This window comes from Furipterus horrens, unplaced genomic scaffold, assembly GCF_987537825.1.
Source record: "Furipterus horrens unplaced genomic scaffold, mFurHor1.1.pri manual_scaffold_11, whole genome shotgun sequence".
Classification (NCBI taxonomy): Eukaryota; Metazoa; Chordata; class Mammalia; order Chiroptera; family Furipteridae; genus Furipterus; species Furipterus horrens.
The window spans coordinates 78,120,499-78,135,249 of NW_028327181.1; the positions used below are offsets into that span (position 1 = coordinate 78,120,499).

General features: G+C 51.7%; 1 pseudogene; it reads left to right on the plus strand.

Moving 5' to 3' along the window:
• Positions 1–2,074: 2,074 nt before the first annotated feature.
• On the plus strand, positions 2,075–2,688 carry LOC149998380 (large ribosomal subunit protein eL18 pseudogene; annotated as a pseudogene).
• The last annotated feature ends 12,063 nt before the right edge of the window (positions 2,689–14,751 follow it).

A 14,751-nucleotide genomic window follows, 5' to 3' on the forward strand; every position in this document is an offset into this window, starting at 1 on the left:
AATTCAAACACTTAATGGTGACAAATAAAAAATCCTATTTGTGATTTTTAAAATAATAATAATAAAATAAAGCTGGTATTTTAAAAAATCACTCTGGCTGCTATACCAAAAATAGACTGAAGGGGACCAAAGGCCAAACCTGTGGTCGTCCAGGAAAGTCCTGGCAGCTTGGACCAGGATGGTAGCAATGGGTTGATGAGATGTGCTCAGATCCTGAGTTTATTTCAAAGACAAACAGATTTGCTTTTGAATCAGGTATGGGGTGTTAAAGAGCATTGTCAAGGGTGACTCCAGAATTTTGGGCTTGGGAAACCAGAAGAGTTGAGGAACTGGAGTCCTGGAAAAGGAGAGGGGCCGGCCTGAGGGCCCCAGTCACCAAAGGCAGCACTGGGACTCTGAGGGGAGACAATATTATTCGTTAGGTTCTAACACACTGGTCTTTTGGTTTGAATTCTAACCATGCCACATTGCAAACTTCTCACGGCATCAGTTTCCTCAGCCTATCTTCAGGGAGCTGCAAAGGCTGGTTGGGACAGATCTGACTCATTTAAGGTGCTGGAAAAACATTTGTTGCTTCTCTTTCTCCTTCATTCCTGACCTTCCACCTGAGACGGCTCTGAGCCAGGAGCCCAGGAGAATATTGACGCCCTTGGCCAGAAGGAGTGCCGCGCTGGGGTTTGGGCATTGCTCCCAGCTGTCTGAGTCCTGCAGTGGGGAGAGAAGACGGGGAATGTGCTCAGCCCCTGAGCCTTAACTGTGGGCAGCCTGGGTCCTGTGCCTCTACCTTCTGGGGGCAGGAGGGCTGGTGTCTACACATTTGGGGTTGGCAGAGGTTGCTCTCTGAGCCGGTTCTCCCCAAACCAGTGGGAGATTCTAGGAAGTCTTTAATTACCGCTTCTGAGTGGATGCTAGGTTAATTCGATGATTCGAAAGGTATGTTTTTCAATTATATTTAACGGAAAGATTTATAGTCAAGTAAAATATAATTAGTAGGCTGCCAGCAGACAGGCCTCCTGAGAGAAAGGAAGAGAGATGAGACAGACCCCTAATGGAGCAGGTTGTAGCCCAGGCTACAGGACCCACTACTGCTTCCCCCAACCCCACCTTGAAGATGTCAAAGCACTCATCAATTCAGCCATTCAAGCACACTGACTAAATACCTACTGTATGCTGGGCACAGCGTTTTCCATGGGAACAGAAAAATTACTGTGGTCCCTACCCTCAGAAAGCTTACAGACCAGCAGGAGAGGCAGACAAATAACAAGTCAACAGTTAAGTAAAGTGCTGCAAAGGAAATAACTGAAGCAAAACTAGAGAATAACTGGAAGTCCTCTTTGGATAAAGTCATCAGAAAAAGTTTCTTGTCTGGATTCAGGGACAAACTGAGAATTGAGGGATAAAAAAGATTCAGCCAAGAAAAGAACGGAAGGAAGGTGTGGGAATTGTCTGAGCCAAGAAAGCAGCCCAGTCCCTGGGGTGGGGAGGTGATCTTAGTGTTTGCAGAGTGGGAAGAAAGGCCAGTGAGGCTGGGTCATGGAGACAGAGAGGCAGAAAGTGACACTGGGGAGGGAGGGACCAGATCCAGCTGGTAAGGAGTTTGAATTTTAATCTGTGTGCTAAGGAAGCCAGTACAGAGTTTAAACCAGGAAGTGAAAGGCACAGCTTGTTCTTTTATTTATTTTATGTTTTGGCACAGCTCATATTTTTAAAAGCTTACTCTGGATGCTGTGGGAAAATGAATCAGAGGGGGGCAAGGTGGGAGGTTAAAGCAGAGACCCAGATGAGAGGTGATATGACGTGGATCAGGGGGGAACTATTGAGAAAGGAGAAAAGAGCCTGGACTTGGAGTACTTACTGGAGGGAGAATCAGTGGTTCCTGGTAAGGGAGTCAATATGGAGAGTGAGAGACAGAGAAAACTCAAGGCAGATGCTCAGGTTTTTGGTTTGAGCAACAAACCTGGTGCTGCCATCTTTTGAAATGAGGAAGCCAAGAGAAGGAACAGGTGGGGAGACATGTGGATAAACTGTTCAGACTTAGGCCCTGCCCAGACCTGGTAGAGCAGGAAGCGCCATCATGGGAGTTGACATTGACCACAGCAGAGATGGAAAGATTCCACGCAAAGGGCCTAAGAGCCAGGAAGACTACCTAAGGCTGTTGGCTAAGCTATAAAGGTTTCTAGCCATATGAACCAACTCCACCTTCAAGCAACTGGTGCTGAAGAGGTTGTTCATGAATTGCACCAGCGGGCCATCTCTGTCCCTTTTCCAGATGATCCAGAAGATGAAGCTTCCTGGGTTGGGGGGCAAAACTGCTTTAGCTGTAGGGACTCTAACCAATGTTGGTGATGTGCATGTGCAGGAGGTGCCGAAACTGAAGATGTGTGCGCTTCATGTGAGCAGCTGCCTGTGAGCCACATCCTCAAGGCCAGAGGCGAGATCCTCACCTTTGACCAGGTGGCCTTGGACTCCTCCAAGGGCTGTCGCACTGTCTTGCTTTCTGGTCCTAGAAAGGGCCGAGAGGTGTACAGGCATTTTGGCAAGGCCCCCACTGTAACCCCTCACAGCCACACCAAACCCTGTGTAAACTCCAAGAGCCATAAGTTCAAGCCAGGACTACAGAAACTACCCCCAGATCCTACCTTGTTATTAAAAAACTTTTGCCCTGGCTGGTATGGCTCAGTGGCTTGAGCACTGAACTGCAAACCAGGTCACCTGTTCAATTCCTAGCTGGGGTACATGCCTGGGTTATGGACCAGGTCCCAAGAGGCACTCAATCAATGTTTCTCTCCTCCTCTTTCTCCCTCCCTTCCCCTCTCCCTAAAAATAAATAAATAAAATCTTTAAAAATTTTTTGGATGTTGAAAAAAAATAGAGTTCAGACTTGAAATAGAGACCCTCTAGGGGCTTCCCTGGCCCTGAAGGATGGAGATCTGGATACCCCACCACAAAAGGGTGCTCTCTTACCACCCCATTCTTGCTTCCCAGTTTGTCCTTCAGCTTGTTTACATGTCTAACTTCCATTCCTCCTGCTGCACTTGGGAGTATTTGCCTCTTGAATTTGGAGAGAGAATTCTATCATTCTCAGCCTAAATTCTTTAATGGCCTAAATCCCTGAAATTCTGCTTCTGCATTCATACTATACTCATATTCCTTGAGCACCCACTATGGGTCAGACACTGTGCTAGAAACCTTAGCTACGTTAGTCCATCTAATCCTGCTAATCGTTCTTTCCATAGTGTTAATATAACAATACTAATAGTGAACACTCACTGACTACTCTCTTCAGCTAGGCATTTTACACAAATTGTCATATTTAAGTCTCACTGAGGAATGATCTGCCCAGGGTCACATAGCCAATTAGTATTGAGATGGGGTGAGAAATCTAGGGTTTCTCCAGTACATGAGACTCTCTGAGGGGATGAGGACTACATGGGTGTTGAAAGGAGGAGCCATCCCAGACGAAACACAGAGGCAGCATTATCTTCTCAGACTTCCCTGGGTGCTGAAGGCAGGGCCTCCTGATGACAACCCCAGGGCCTGCACTGTGCTGGGGAAATCTGTCTACTTGTTGGCGAGGAAACAGTTGTCATAGAAGCTACCAGTCCCTTAGATTGGTTGTCTGGTATCACAGGAAGGAAGTGCCCACTCATGAAATGAGTGAAGGGTCCTGTTCTATGACACAAAGGAGTGATTCTTTCCTCCCTCATCCCCTGAGAATGGCTTAGGTGTTTGTGTATATGTGTGTGCATTTGTGCAGGAACTGGTGTGCAAAAGGTGAATAGGGCTGCCTCCCGTGCATTTCCCTCAGGATATGTGTGTGTGATGTGATAGTTATTTGGTTGTCTGGGCCCTCACAGAGGCAAGTCACTTGTACATTTCTTCATGCATGTGCCTGTGAGTGGAGTTCACACAGGATGGAAAGGGCCTGGACCCAGAGTTAAGTTCTGAGCTCAGCTCCCCACCTCTCCTTGCCTGTCTCCAGCTCCCTGCATTCCCTCCTCCCCACCTCTCCACATGCCGGGCAGAATGCCCTCAGCCTGTGCCGGCTGGCACACATGCCACATGGTGCCTGGCGCGTCTGGGCAAGGATGACGCCCCCAAGCCCGGCTGGGATACTAAGCCACCCGCTGCCTCCCCCACTTCCAGAACAGAGTGTCCTCATCCTGTCCCCTTTCTCAGCCAGGGACACAGGGAGCAGGCAGGGACACAGCAGAGACAGATACAAACACACAGATGCAACCAGAGACGCCCACAGGCTGTGCCCCAGAGAGACGCAGACACAGACGATCACACAGGCCCTGGTACACTCACATACACACTCACACACATATCACACTAACACACATATTCCCACACACCCAAAGAAACTCATGGGCAGTCACCACTTGCACAGATCCCAGCAGAAGTAGACCTGTTAGGCTCCTGCCCAGCCGGCGTACCAGTTCATGGTGCTGAACCAGACCCCATCCTCCTTACAGAAGGTTGAGACCTGAGATGGTGATAGACAAGAAAGAGGGAATGGGGAAAAGAGAAGGGAGGGAGAAATCCACAGATAAATGGGAGAGAGAGAAACAGAGAGAGAGAGATATGAGGGGGTGCCAAGGGGAACTAAGGAATGTCTGAACACTAGGAGGTGAAGATGGAAGGTAATCTCAGCCCCCCATCCTTGCCAAAGAATAGGCATAAGCTCAAGGATTTGTCCATCTTTGCCCTTTATGGCCAAAAATGGGAAGAATTTAGTAAGGAGCCATGGCAGGTGTGGGCGCTGGATGTGTAGTTCCTGGTGACCTGCAGTTGCCCCTACTCAGGTGCCTCCTTGTCCTGGAGGACCCTAAAATTATAGGGGAAGGAGACAGACACCAGGAAAGCCCTATCATGACCCTGTAAATAGCTCCCCACCAGATTCCTTATCCCAGTTTGTGTTGGAAAGTGCGCAATAGTGCTGATCTGAATCTGTTCTGGGGATTGCAGGGATTTAGTGACTGCTTAATGCTTATCCACAAGACTAGATTATGGGTCTCTATCTCCCTCTCTTGAGATGAAAACTTCCATCAGGTGGGGCTGCCTAGTAGGAATGGCTCTCCCACCATCAGTCCCTTAGTTGTGAAATTTGTGGAACATGAGTAATGCCCACTTTCCTGATGGGTGGTTCCCCAAAGGACTTAGCATATTACTAGACTAGTGGGAATAAAGCGGAAGATGAGGAAGAGCAAAAAGAGAAAAGGGGTGGAGAAAGAATTGTGAAGAGGGCAAAAGAAGGAAAGGAAGAGGAACGAATCTAGAGGAAGAAGGAGGAGGAGAGTGGACACGTAGATGGCAACAGCAAGAGAGGGCATGAGGGACCCAGAGAGACTCCAGGGTCCAGGAAAAGGTCAGGAGAAATATGCCAGGTGGAGCAAATTGCTTCCCTTGATGTTTTTAGGGGCCCAGATTACTCTGGAAGTCCAGCCTGCTCCTGCAGTTGTTCACAATAACAGCATCAGTCCAGAACTTCAGACAGAAAGACCCTATGGGCCAGCAGCTGTCCTAGCAAGAAAGGGGGTCAGATATAGTCAAGCCTGTGTATGTGGTTTCCTCATGGATGGGATGGGAAGAAAGGGTGCATTTGGGAGGTTTCCACCTATTTGTATATGGGCAGTGGCAGGAAGGAAAAACCACATGTGTAGGTGTTCAGTGGAGAGTAGATACTGGATTGACTGAGGGTGAGAAGCAGGCATAAGAATAAGAGAGGAAAAAGGAGTGGGGTAAGTGGAAAAGAAAGAATGCTGAATATCTTTAAAAATGTGGGACTCCTAATTATTCTCTCTGTTTTATTTTCTACCAAAAGAGAAGAAGCCAAGCTCAGAATACAAGCTGGGTGTACGTGCCCCAGTGTCATGGTCTGTAGTACAATGAGAGTCCCAACTTTATAGAGTAGTTGAAATGATTATCAGCTTATGTAAAATGCTTAAGTCAGTTACTGATACATAATAAGCTCCAAATTTATGTTAGCTTCCATGTTGTATTTTGGTCTTGCACTGGATCAGTTGGGAACTGCTTCTTCATGTTTAACTAAAACTTCTTTTCGGAAGTACAGAAGGGGAACCCATGGTAAACAAAGCAATAGGGTTTGGGAACAAGGGACCCACCGGGGGCTGTCAAGGATGTTTTCCTGGATTCCTGAAAAAGCTGGATCCTGGACCGACAACTGTGCCTTCCTGCCTAGATTGGAACCTCGGTACTCCAGCCTAGTCAGTATGGGTGTGAACATGTGAGTTCTTTCTTCTAGGCTGCTCTTCTAACCCCAATCCCTTCCCCTTCTCTACCTATCCTTCTGCTCCTTTCTTGTCCTTTTCCTTCTCAGGAATTGAGTTGGGAGGAAAGGAATTCCCTCACTACTTAGAGGGGTGGGATTGTCCCACCCTGCACAAGCATAACGGATGGTCTTGGTCTGGAGGTCAAGGAAGCATGTGGGGGCTGGCACAGGAGGGGTGAGGGGTGGCAGGGCAGCCCCCATGTCCTCCCATTCCCCCCAGCTCCCATCTCATCACTGTCACCATTCAATCATAGCAGATGGGCTGCAGCTGTGAGCGCCAGCCCGGCACACAGGCTGGTCCGTGCCACTTGGGAGAGAAGGAAGAGAAAGGGAGGGAGGGAAGGAGCAGGAATGAAGGGAGGAGGGAGAGAGGAAAGGGAAGAAAAGGAGGAGGAGGAAAAGGAAGAGAGTGGAGGAAGAGAGAAATGGCTTGAAGAAAAAGGAGGCTTGGTACCTTTTATGCTTCTCTTCCCAGCAGGAGAGCAGAGGCCAGGACTGGGCTCACAAGCTGGGCAGTGCCAGGCGAGATGGGCATATGCCCTTGATTACTACCAGGACCACAGGCCAAGCCTCCACAGCCGCCACAGCCTCATAAATCAGCTTTTAAGTAGCAACCACATGGACATTTCCCAGCTGAGAGGCCTGGCCTCTGTTGGCCCAGCTAGGGCAGCCCTGGTGGTGGCGCAGGTGCCAAGCCACAGCACAGAAAAGAGAGGTGGTCATCAAGGGTTGGTGGAAAGTGTGGTTGGGTCTTCTTCTGGCCAAACCTGGGCACAGGGGATCCTGCCAGTAGGAAATAGGTAAGAAAGTGACAAGTGGCTGGCAGTGGGTCCAGAGCCCCATGTTGGGGCTCCTAGACCCTGTCCATTTCCCTGGGGAGAGCTGCTTACAGATGAGGGACTTGGTTGTTGCTACTGGAACTCCCTCCCTGCAGGTCCCCCTCCCATGAAGAACAAAGTCTGTGTGACGGTGAGGACAGTGTGTGCGCCTGTACACTTGGGTGTCCAAACGTGCTCATAACTCCTGGAGGGTAGGAAGGAAACTTCCCTATACACAGCCCAGGCCCAGCACAGACCACAGCCCATCCAGTAAACTTGCTTGAATGAATAAGTGATTGAGTGTGAAGGGGCCCAGTTATGTGTGTTCACAGGAAAGGGAGGATTTATATCTGAGTGTGTATGATCGTGAAGTTCATGTGTTTGTGTAGATGAGGTGGTGGTTTGTGTTCTGGGGAGATCTATTCTGACCGGCATCCCTCCACACCTTCCTTTTTGGGGTCTCTGCTCTAGACATCCCTCCTCTGAGCCCTGATTCTTCCCTTCTGAGGATCCACCAGTAGGACAGCGGTTCCTGAATCCATGCTTGGCGCCCCCTCCCCACCCCACCCTGCCGGCCAGCGTTGGTGGTGGGGTAGGGGAACCGGGTAGGGTGCGGGAGTCCCGCTCCTGGAACTGCAGGCAGAGCCAGCGGGGTAGGCTGCCCAGCCTTCTCGAGCCCGGTGTCTCCTCCCGCGCCCGGTGTCTCCTCCCTGGGTGAACAGATGTCTCGGAATTTTAGATGTGCTTTCCGCCCCTCCTCGTAATACCCCCCCCCCCCCAGCTGGCACTGAGTGTGGCATGGCGCCCTCCCCCTCACCCATCTCCGGTAGCGGAACCAGCTGATGGATCAGGGAGCGCGCCTGGGCCAAGAGGCGGGGGAGGCCCGCGGGGTGGGCCGAACCCCGGACGCTCCCGGTGCGGGGAGAGAATCGGGTCGGCGCCGCCCCGGCCTCTGCGCTCTTCTCCCGGTCCTTCCCTTCTTCCGCGTCTGCTCAGCTTGGTCTCGCCTCGGTCCCTCCGAGATCTCCGCTCTCAGTTTCTCTCGGGCTCTGCCCCACCCCACAACCCATCCCGCCTGTGCAAACCCTCCCCACAGACCCTCACACTTCCCCACAGAAACTCCTCCTGGCAACTTCGGCGATATTCTTCCCTCCAGAGACCCATTCCTCTGCATTCCTTGGACCACCCCACCCCCAACTGGCCGCCTTCCTTCCCTCTGTAGAAACCCCGAGTTAATCCGGAAAATGAGGAGGGGCGCAGGAAGAGAGAGGGGATCGAGATTACGGAGGCCGAGGATGCCGGTCGTCCGGGCTCAGAGATACCCAAATTTTCTAATCACTGCTAATTAATGAACAATCCAATTTCGTGGACCCCCAACTCGGGGAAGAGGGCTGAGGGCAGGAGGGGGACTTGGCAAGGCCTGGCAGCAGGGGTGGTGCCAGGCGCCCTCCCCACCCCACCCCCACCCGCCAGCATTCCGAGGTAACAGGCATTTGTTACCCAGCGCGTGCCAGGAGCGATTGGCAGGTTCGAGTAGGCACAGTCATTCTGAACACAGATGTCCCTGCGTTCACTCTTCTGATATGAATTCTGTCAGCTCCGAATCTGAGGGAGATGAGCAGACAGCCACACAGACAGAGTTACAGACAGACGCTGACACAGACAGAGCAATTGTCTGGAGGGCACAGAACTCCACAGATATTTCTTTTTCTTCCCTGGAAGAAAATTAATGAAAGAAAAATAAGAAAGGCTGCTACTGATTTTGGGGGGACGTGTCTGAACCCCTGGGAGTGGTCCTTACTCCTTCTGTCTTCCCCTGGTTGCCTGCCCATACTATTACAGTCTCCCCCAGGGCTCCACAGCATTATCCTTGAATTTCAAAGAGGAGTCGTTGCAACCAGAACCGCCAAGGACCGGGAGGTCTGCTCCCTCACATAAGACCCAGAATCCCCAAATTCCTGCAAGTTCCAGGATACTACCAAGGTGCAGGTTCCAGCGTTCTAGAATCTCTGAAATTCAAAATTCCAGAACTCCCATACCTGGACAAATGGTGCCCAGTGTCCAATCCTTGTATCACCCTCTCCGTTAGAGGGGAAAGAGGGAGAGAGCCGCACGTGCCTGGTCCTCACTGGCTGTCCCCAGCCTTGGCAACCAGCCAAAAACGCAGTCTGCCCTTTGGATCAGGAAGGCGAAAAGGTTACGCCACCTGACTCCTGACCCTCTCTGGTGCTTCCTCCCAGCTGCCGTTCTCCTGACCCTTCACTCCTAACCTAGCCATCGTGTCTGTGCCCACCCCAGTGGCTGTGGAGCAAGCTGGTTGGTCGCTGGGTATCTGTGAGCAGGCTGGGCATGGAGAACCGCTGGGGTTTGATTCTCCCTGGGCAGCCCTGCTGGTGGAAGAGAAGAGGTGGGCAAAAGGGGCAAAGATACTCGCTGGTGTCGGAGCAGAAGGGCACAGAGGGGTTTGGGTTGTCAGTGGTTGGGCTGAGTTTTTAAAATCTTTCTTTCTTTCTTTTTATAAAGAAAAAGCCCCCATCCTGTGTCATCATTTTTATGGGATCTGCAATTCTGGCAAAAATCTGTCTTTAATTTAGCTGTCCATATAAAAATCCTCACTGTATAATAATGAACAGATGCCATGGAATTTAAGCTGGAGCTTCGGCTCCTCCCCGCCTTCCCCTCGTGCCTGGCAGCGGGCACCGGGCACCGGCTGAGTGGCACAGACTGGCACCAACATGCGAGCAAAGGGTGGGCAGGGGGCGACCTGGGCTCAGCGCCAGGGCGCTGAGGTGGTGAAGGGGGTGTCCAGGCGCCGGGCTCCGCCAGGCGGGAGCTGTTTCGTGGCAGCACCAAGGGAGAACTGTCTGAGAGGTTTTTCTGTCTTTTCAACAAAATGATCAGTAGTTAAGGGTTTGGGTTTGCTTTTATGTAGGGGCTTTGCGATTCTTCTTAGATTTTTTAAAGCCCCGCCTTCTCCCTAATATAAACCCAAATGTTTTCAATGTTTTAATTGAGTTGTTTTTAACCCTCCCTCCAACCAGCACCGCCGGCCTGGCTTCGTAGCCCAACCGAACACTAGTTCGCTGCAAGCGGGATCCGTTCCACGTCCCGCTGGTCGCAGCCTCAGCGTATCCCGGGTGCTGGCGCCTCCGGGAGCTCCCAAGCAGCTCCCGCGGGGCAAGAGTGCCCTGTTGCCCTCCAGCAGTGAGGCCCCATGTGGCATGTGACTGGGAGCAGGAGAGGTGAAGGCAGGAGAAAACCCCACTTGCCCCACACCTATTCTGTCTCTTTTCCCAAGGGGAAAGAAAAAACTATTCGAGTTCGATGGCCTTTGCTACCTCCGCCTGCGGTCGAGAGGACAGGAGTCCGCTTGGGATTGAGGGGCTGGTTCTGAGCCCCCACCCCCACCCCCACCCCTAGCCTTTAATGCGACTCTGGCGAGCACAGATGTCCCAAGCCGGGCGGACAGCCCAGACCCCGCCCAGCTGTGCCCTTGGCGAAGACTTGGCTGAGGGTAGGAACTGGCATGCAGGTCCTCAAAAGAACTTGGGGGCTCCTTGGACCCTGGCAGGACCTGACCTCGCAGCTTTGGCCTCTTGGCCAGCGCAGGCAGCCTCGGGCTGGGGGCGGAAGCGCCTGGGGAAGACTCGTTCCTAATTCAATTAATTCTGAAAAGAAGAATGAGACAGCAGGCAGAGATGGAGCGACGCCGAGAGAAAGGTTCGAATAACCGATCACCAGGCACACACTCCGGGAATGGAACCTGCAGCCCAACCTTTCCGGGGAGACCGAGCTGCGCTTCTGCGTTGGAGCGGGCAGGCGAGTAGGCAGCGCCAGAGCCACACCCGGGCGCACATCTGGGCAGCTTCTCCACCCAAGGCAATGCCCCAGCTCCCTTGGCACAGCCAGCAACTAGGGGTTTCTCACCCTTTTCCACCAGCGCACCAGTTTGTAACCCGACACTGGGGGACTGAGGCCCCCAGCCCCTGGCATTTTCCCTCAGAAACCCGTTGCTCTCCTTCTTGTCTCGCTCTTCTGCTGGCACTCCTGGGTGGGAAGGGTGCTTCTCTATCCCAGTGCTTTAGGTCAGAGAAAGTTGAATAAGAGAACAGGACAGACCTCCCGAGATGTCTGTGCCCTTTCTTACCACTTCTCACCCAGGAAAACTGTCCAGAATTTCTAAAGATGAGGGACAGAAGCTGCCTTAGGATTCGGAAGAGGAGCAGGGCTTTAAAGTTTCTCATAGTCCAGGTGGTCACCTCTCCCCTGGGCCTGTGACCAGTGCCTGGGCACCCCAGCTCTAAAGGGAAAAAAAAAAATGACAGTGAGATGGGAAGGCTGTTATGACAGCGGATGCCTTTCTGCCCCTTCCCACACCTGTGGAAAAAAATGCTCTCTCTTTTGAGCACACAGAAGCTGTTCAGGCTAGGAGTTCTGGGCTGACCCTTGTTGTCACATGGGGAACCTGGGAGTGGATGTCAAGGCCAAGACTGGCCAGGTTTGGCCAGCACTGTCCCTTCTTCTCATTGTCTTTGAGAACTAGACTGTGGAATCTAGAACTATCCTTCAGTTTCAATGTCCCCTCAAATCAACAGATTCCTCTGAGGAGAAGGCAACTCTTAGGTTACAGATTCTGGGGAACAGGAGAAAACAAAGGTCACCCTAAAAGGAACAAAATCTCCGACCTCTATGGGCGATCCTTGTACCCACAGGCTTATGGGTTTTCCCATAAAAGGAAAAAAGAGGGGAGCAAACACAACCCAACAGAGTCTAGGGAGTGTCAGGGCTTCCGTGCCGCTGACTCCAGTGGGGCTCAATTTACCTGGATCATACTTAGAAGCTGATTTGTTGGGTTGTCCCTGTGGGTCATGAAATCAGAGCTGGAGGTTCATTAGGAGTGAGGGGCTTACCCTGGAATTTGTGGCTGGAATGGTGTTACACGGAGAGGGAGAAGCAGCAATGGCTTTTCTTCCTTTTCTCCCTGATAAACAAATGGCCTGGACTCAGAGACATCTTTGTTTCCCTGTCATTTCCAAACACTGGACTTTGGATGGGAGTGGGAAAATCACGGGAAAAAAACACCCTCCTGATGGCTCTAGCCATCACATTCAACAGCTCTGGGGTTGGAGCTGAGCCAGTTGGTGTGTGCTTGGAGATCCCTGCTGCTCAGGCTGGAGCAAGAAGGGCGTCTTCTCTGTGACTTCTCCCCTAGCGCCCCCTCCCTCCCTCCACTCTGGCCCCCTTTCACCCCCCCCCCCCACCTCCTTCTGTTCCTGGAGCTTCTCTCTGTGTGTGTGCGAGGGCAAGCGGGAGAGCTAGCAAGAGAAAAAGATCTGCGAAGGGGAGTTTGGGGCCTCGTGTCTGCACACATCTTCTTCTCCTGTTCATCTCACCATCTTGCCAGGGAAGTTGAGTGTTGGGGAGGAGGGCGCTGAGAGGGCAGAGTGCAGCCAGAGTGCAGGGAGTGTGGGGGAGGGGCCAGGAACTGGAAAAAGGGTGTCTACTGTGGACCGTGATTCACAGAAAGCCAAGGCACTCGGGATCCCCACCAAAAAAGGAGCCCAGGTACCCTCACCCACCTGAAGTGACCACAGACACCTTGCCCAAGAGTTGTCAACATCCTTCAAAAAGGGCTGGAAGCAGGCTTTGAAAATAGAACTGAGCCACGTGGAGTAGCTTGAAGAACTAAGCTTAGGAGTCTGTGGTCTGACCAGGGGAGCCACACGGAGGGGTCTTTTACTTCCAAACCCAAGCCACCTGGATGCTGATGCTGCCCAGCCTCAGACTTCACAGAGTGTTATGGGAAACCGGCTGAGCAGGAGAGAAACTCAAATAACCTTGCTCCCAGAGCAGGTTAAGACTCAGGCCTCAGGATGGGTGCTGAGTTGCTTTTTTCCCCAGTTGCCCCTGCCAGGCCCTACCCCATGCCACCAGCAGATCAGGCTCCTTCAGATTTGGGTCTAGGGTGTGCCTTGCTCCATATTCCATGCAAGACGTGGGGGAGAAGGAAGATGGGCCAACTGCCTTCTCCCAAGAACAGGGGTGATTCAGAGGTCGGCAAGACCCATTTAGACTATGGACAGAGGCAAATTCTGGGGATGAGGGCCCAGTTCTCAATCTCACTCTAGAGAGGCAATCTTATGAGAATTCCAGAGAAGGTGGTGAATTTTTAAAAGAATTACAGTGAATTTCTCTGGGAAATGGGGAGAATTCCACCCAGAATTCTGGTAGCGCTTTGGGAAGGGTCTCACGCTGGTGGATGCTCCCCAGGGTTCAGGCTCGCACGGCATCCCTCTGTGGAGGGAAGGTGCGAGGCTGCATGAGAGTCAGCACCTGGGATCGGACAGCTCCCAGTTTGGGCCCTACTTTGTCCGCATCCCTCGAGAGGTAGAGGAGCCAGGACATAGATTCTACTGAGGAGACTGAGAGAGTTTAGGGGTAGTCATTTAGGGGAGCCGCCGAGGTGAAGGTCGGTGTAATCCAATCCACCCTTTTGTGTTTAGGGCTTCCTTCTTCAACTAGCTTTCCCTTTCCCACTTTTTCCAGGTTGTTGTCATTTTGGGATCTTGGAGCCGACCTTTAAAAGTGTAACACACCTGACCTCAAGCCCCAAACCCAACACTCCAACCCCACCCCTTATTGCAGCCTTAAAACAAGCAACAATGTTTTTTAAAAAATAATTTAAGTAAGCAGCGTTAGAAAAAGCGGGGTTCCAGTACTCCTAAGTGTATTCAGGCTTTGGGATGGGGGTCTGTATTAGGACTTGGCCCCCTTTTCAAATATTCCAGTGGTCTAGTGGGCACTGGTGTCTAAGGAGTGGGGGTCGTTTTAGGGAAGTCAACTCAGAGATGCCTCTGTCCCTGAAGGCTTAGAGAAAGAGAATGACATGGCTACCTTTTCTGAGATGGGGTGCCCTTCCTCCTTCTGCTTCCCTAGGTTGAAGATTTCCCTCTGTGAGGATCTTCACCAGGCAGGAAGGAGACTGTGGACCTGGGAGGTTCCCACTGCCCTGTCAGGGGAAGCTGATGGCTAGGTCAAGCTCCACTCTGCCCGGTGGGTGCCTAGGCTCAGGCATCCTCATAGAGTTCAACACCCCTATAAATGTCAACATTCCTAATACTAAAAATGGCCCATTCCCCTGAGGCCACTGAAATACAAATTTAAGACTGAAAAGACCTCCTCCATTAATATTTCATCCCCATGACCTTATAATTTTTTACTGAAAAAATATCCTTGTCTGGCTTAAATGGTTGTCTATCCCTGCACACTTGTTTCTGGCAACAGTGGGCAGAGGGTTGTAAAATGACCGGCTGCCCCCAACTCGGTCATTTTTCAGTAATAGAGATTTTGTTTTCAATGGAGGTGCTTGTGCATGTTTGGGAAATGAAGGAGTGTAAGGAAATTAGTGCAATGCTTTGTGCTGGGGGCTTGTGTGTCTGTGTAAGGTCTGGGAGGGACAGAGTATAACTGTTTTGGTGCCCAGTGGGTGGGTATGAGGGGGTTTGGAGAGCGGGAATCCTACCCAGAATGTCCAGGGTCTCTCCACCTGGCCTCTGCACAGTCATTTGACTCTGTCTCCATCACCCAGAGCCCCAGCTCAATCCCTGGAATGAAATGAGGCCACCGTGAGAAACCGGG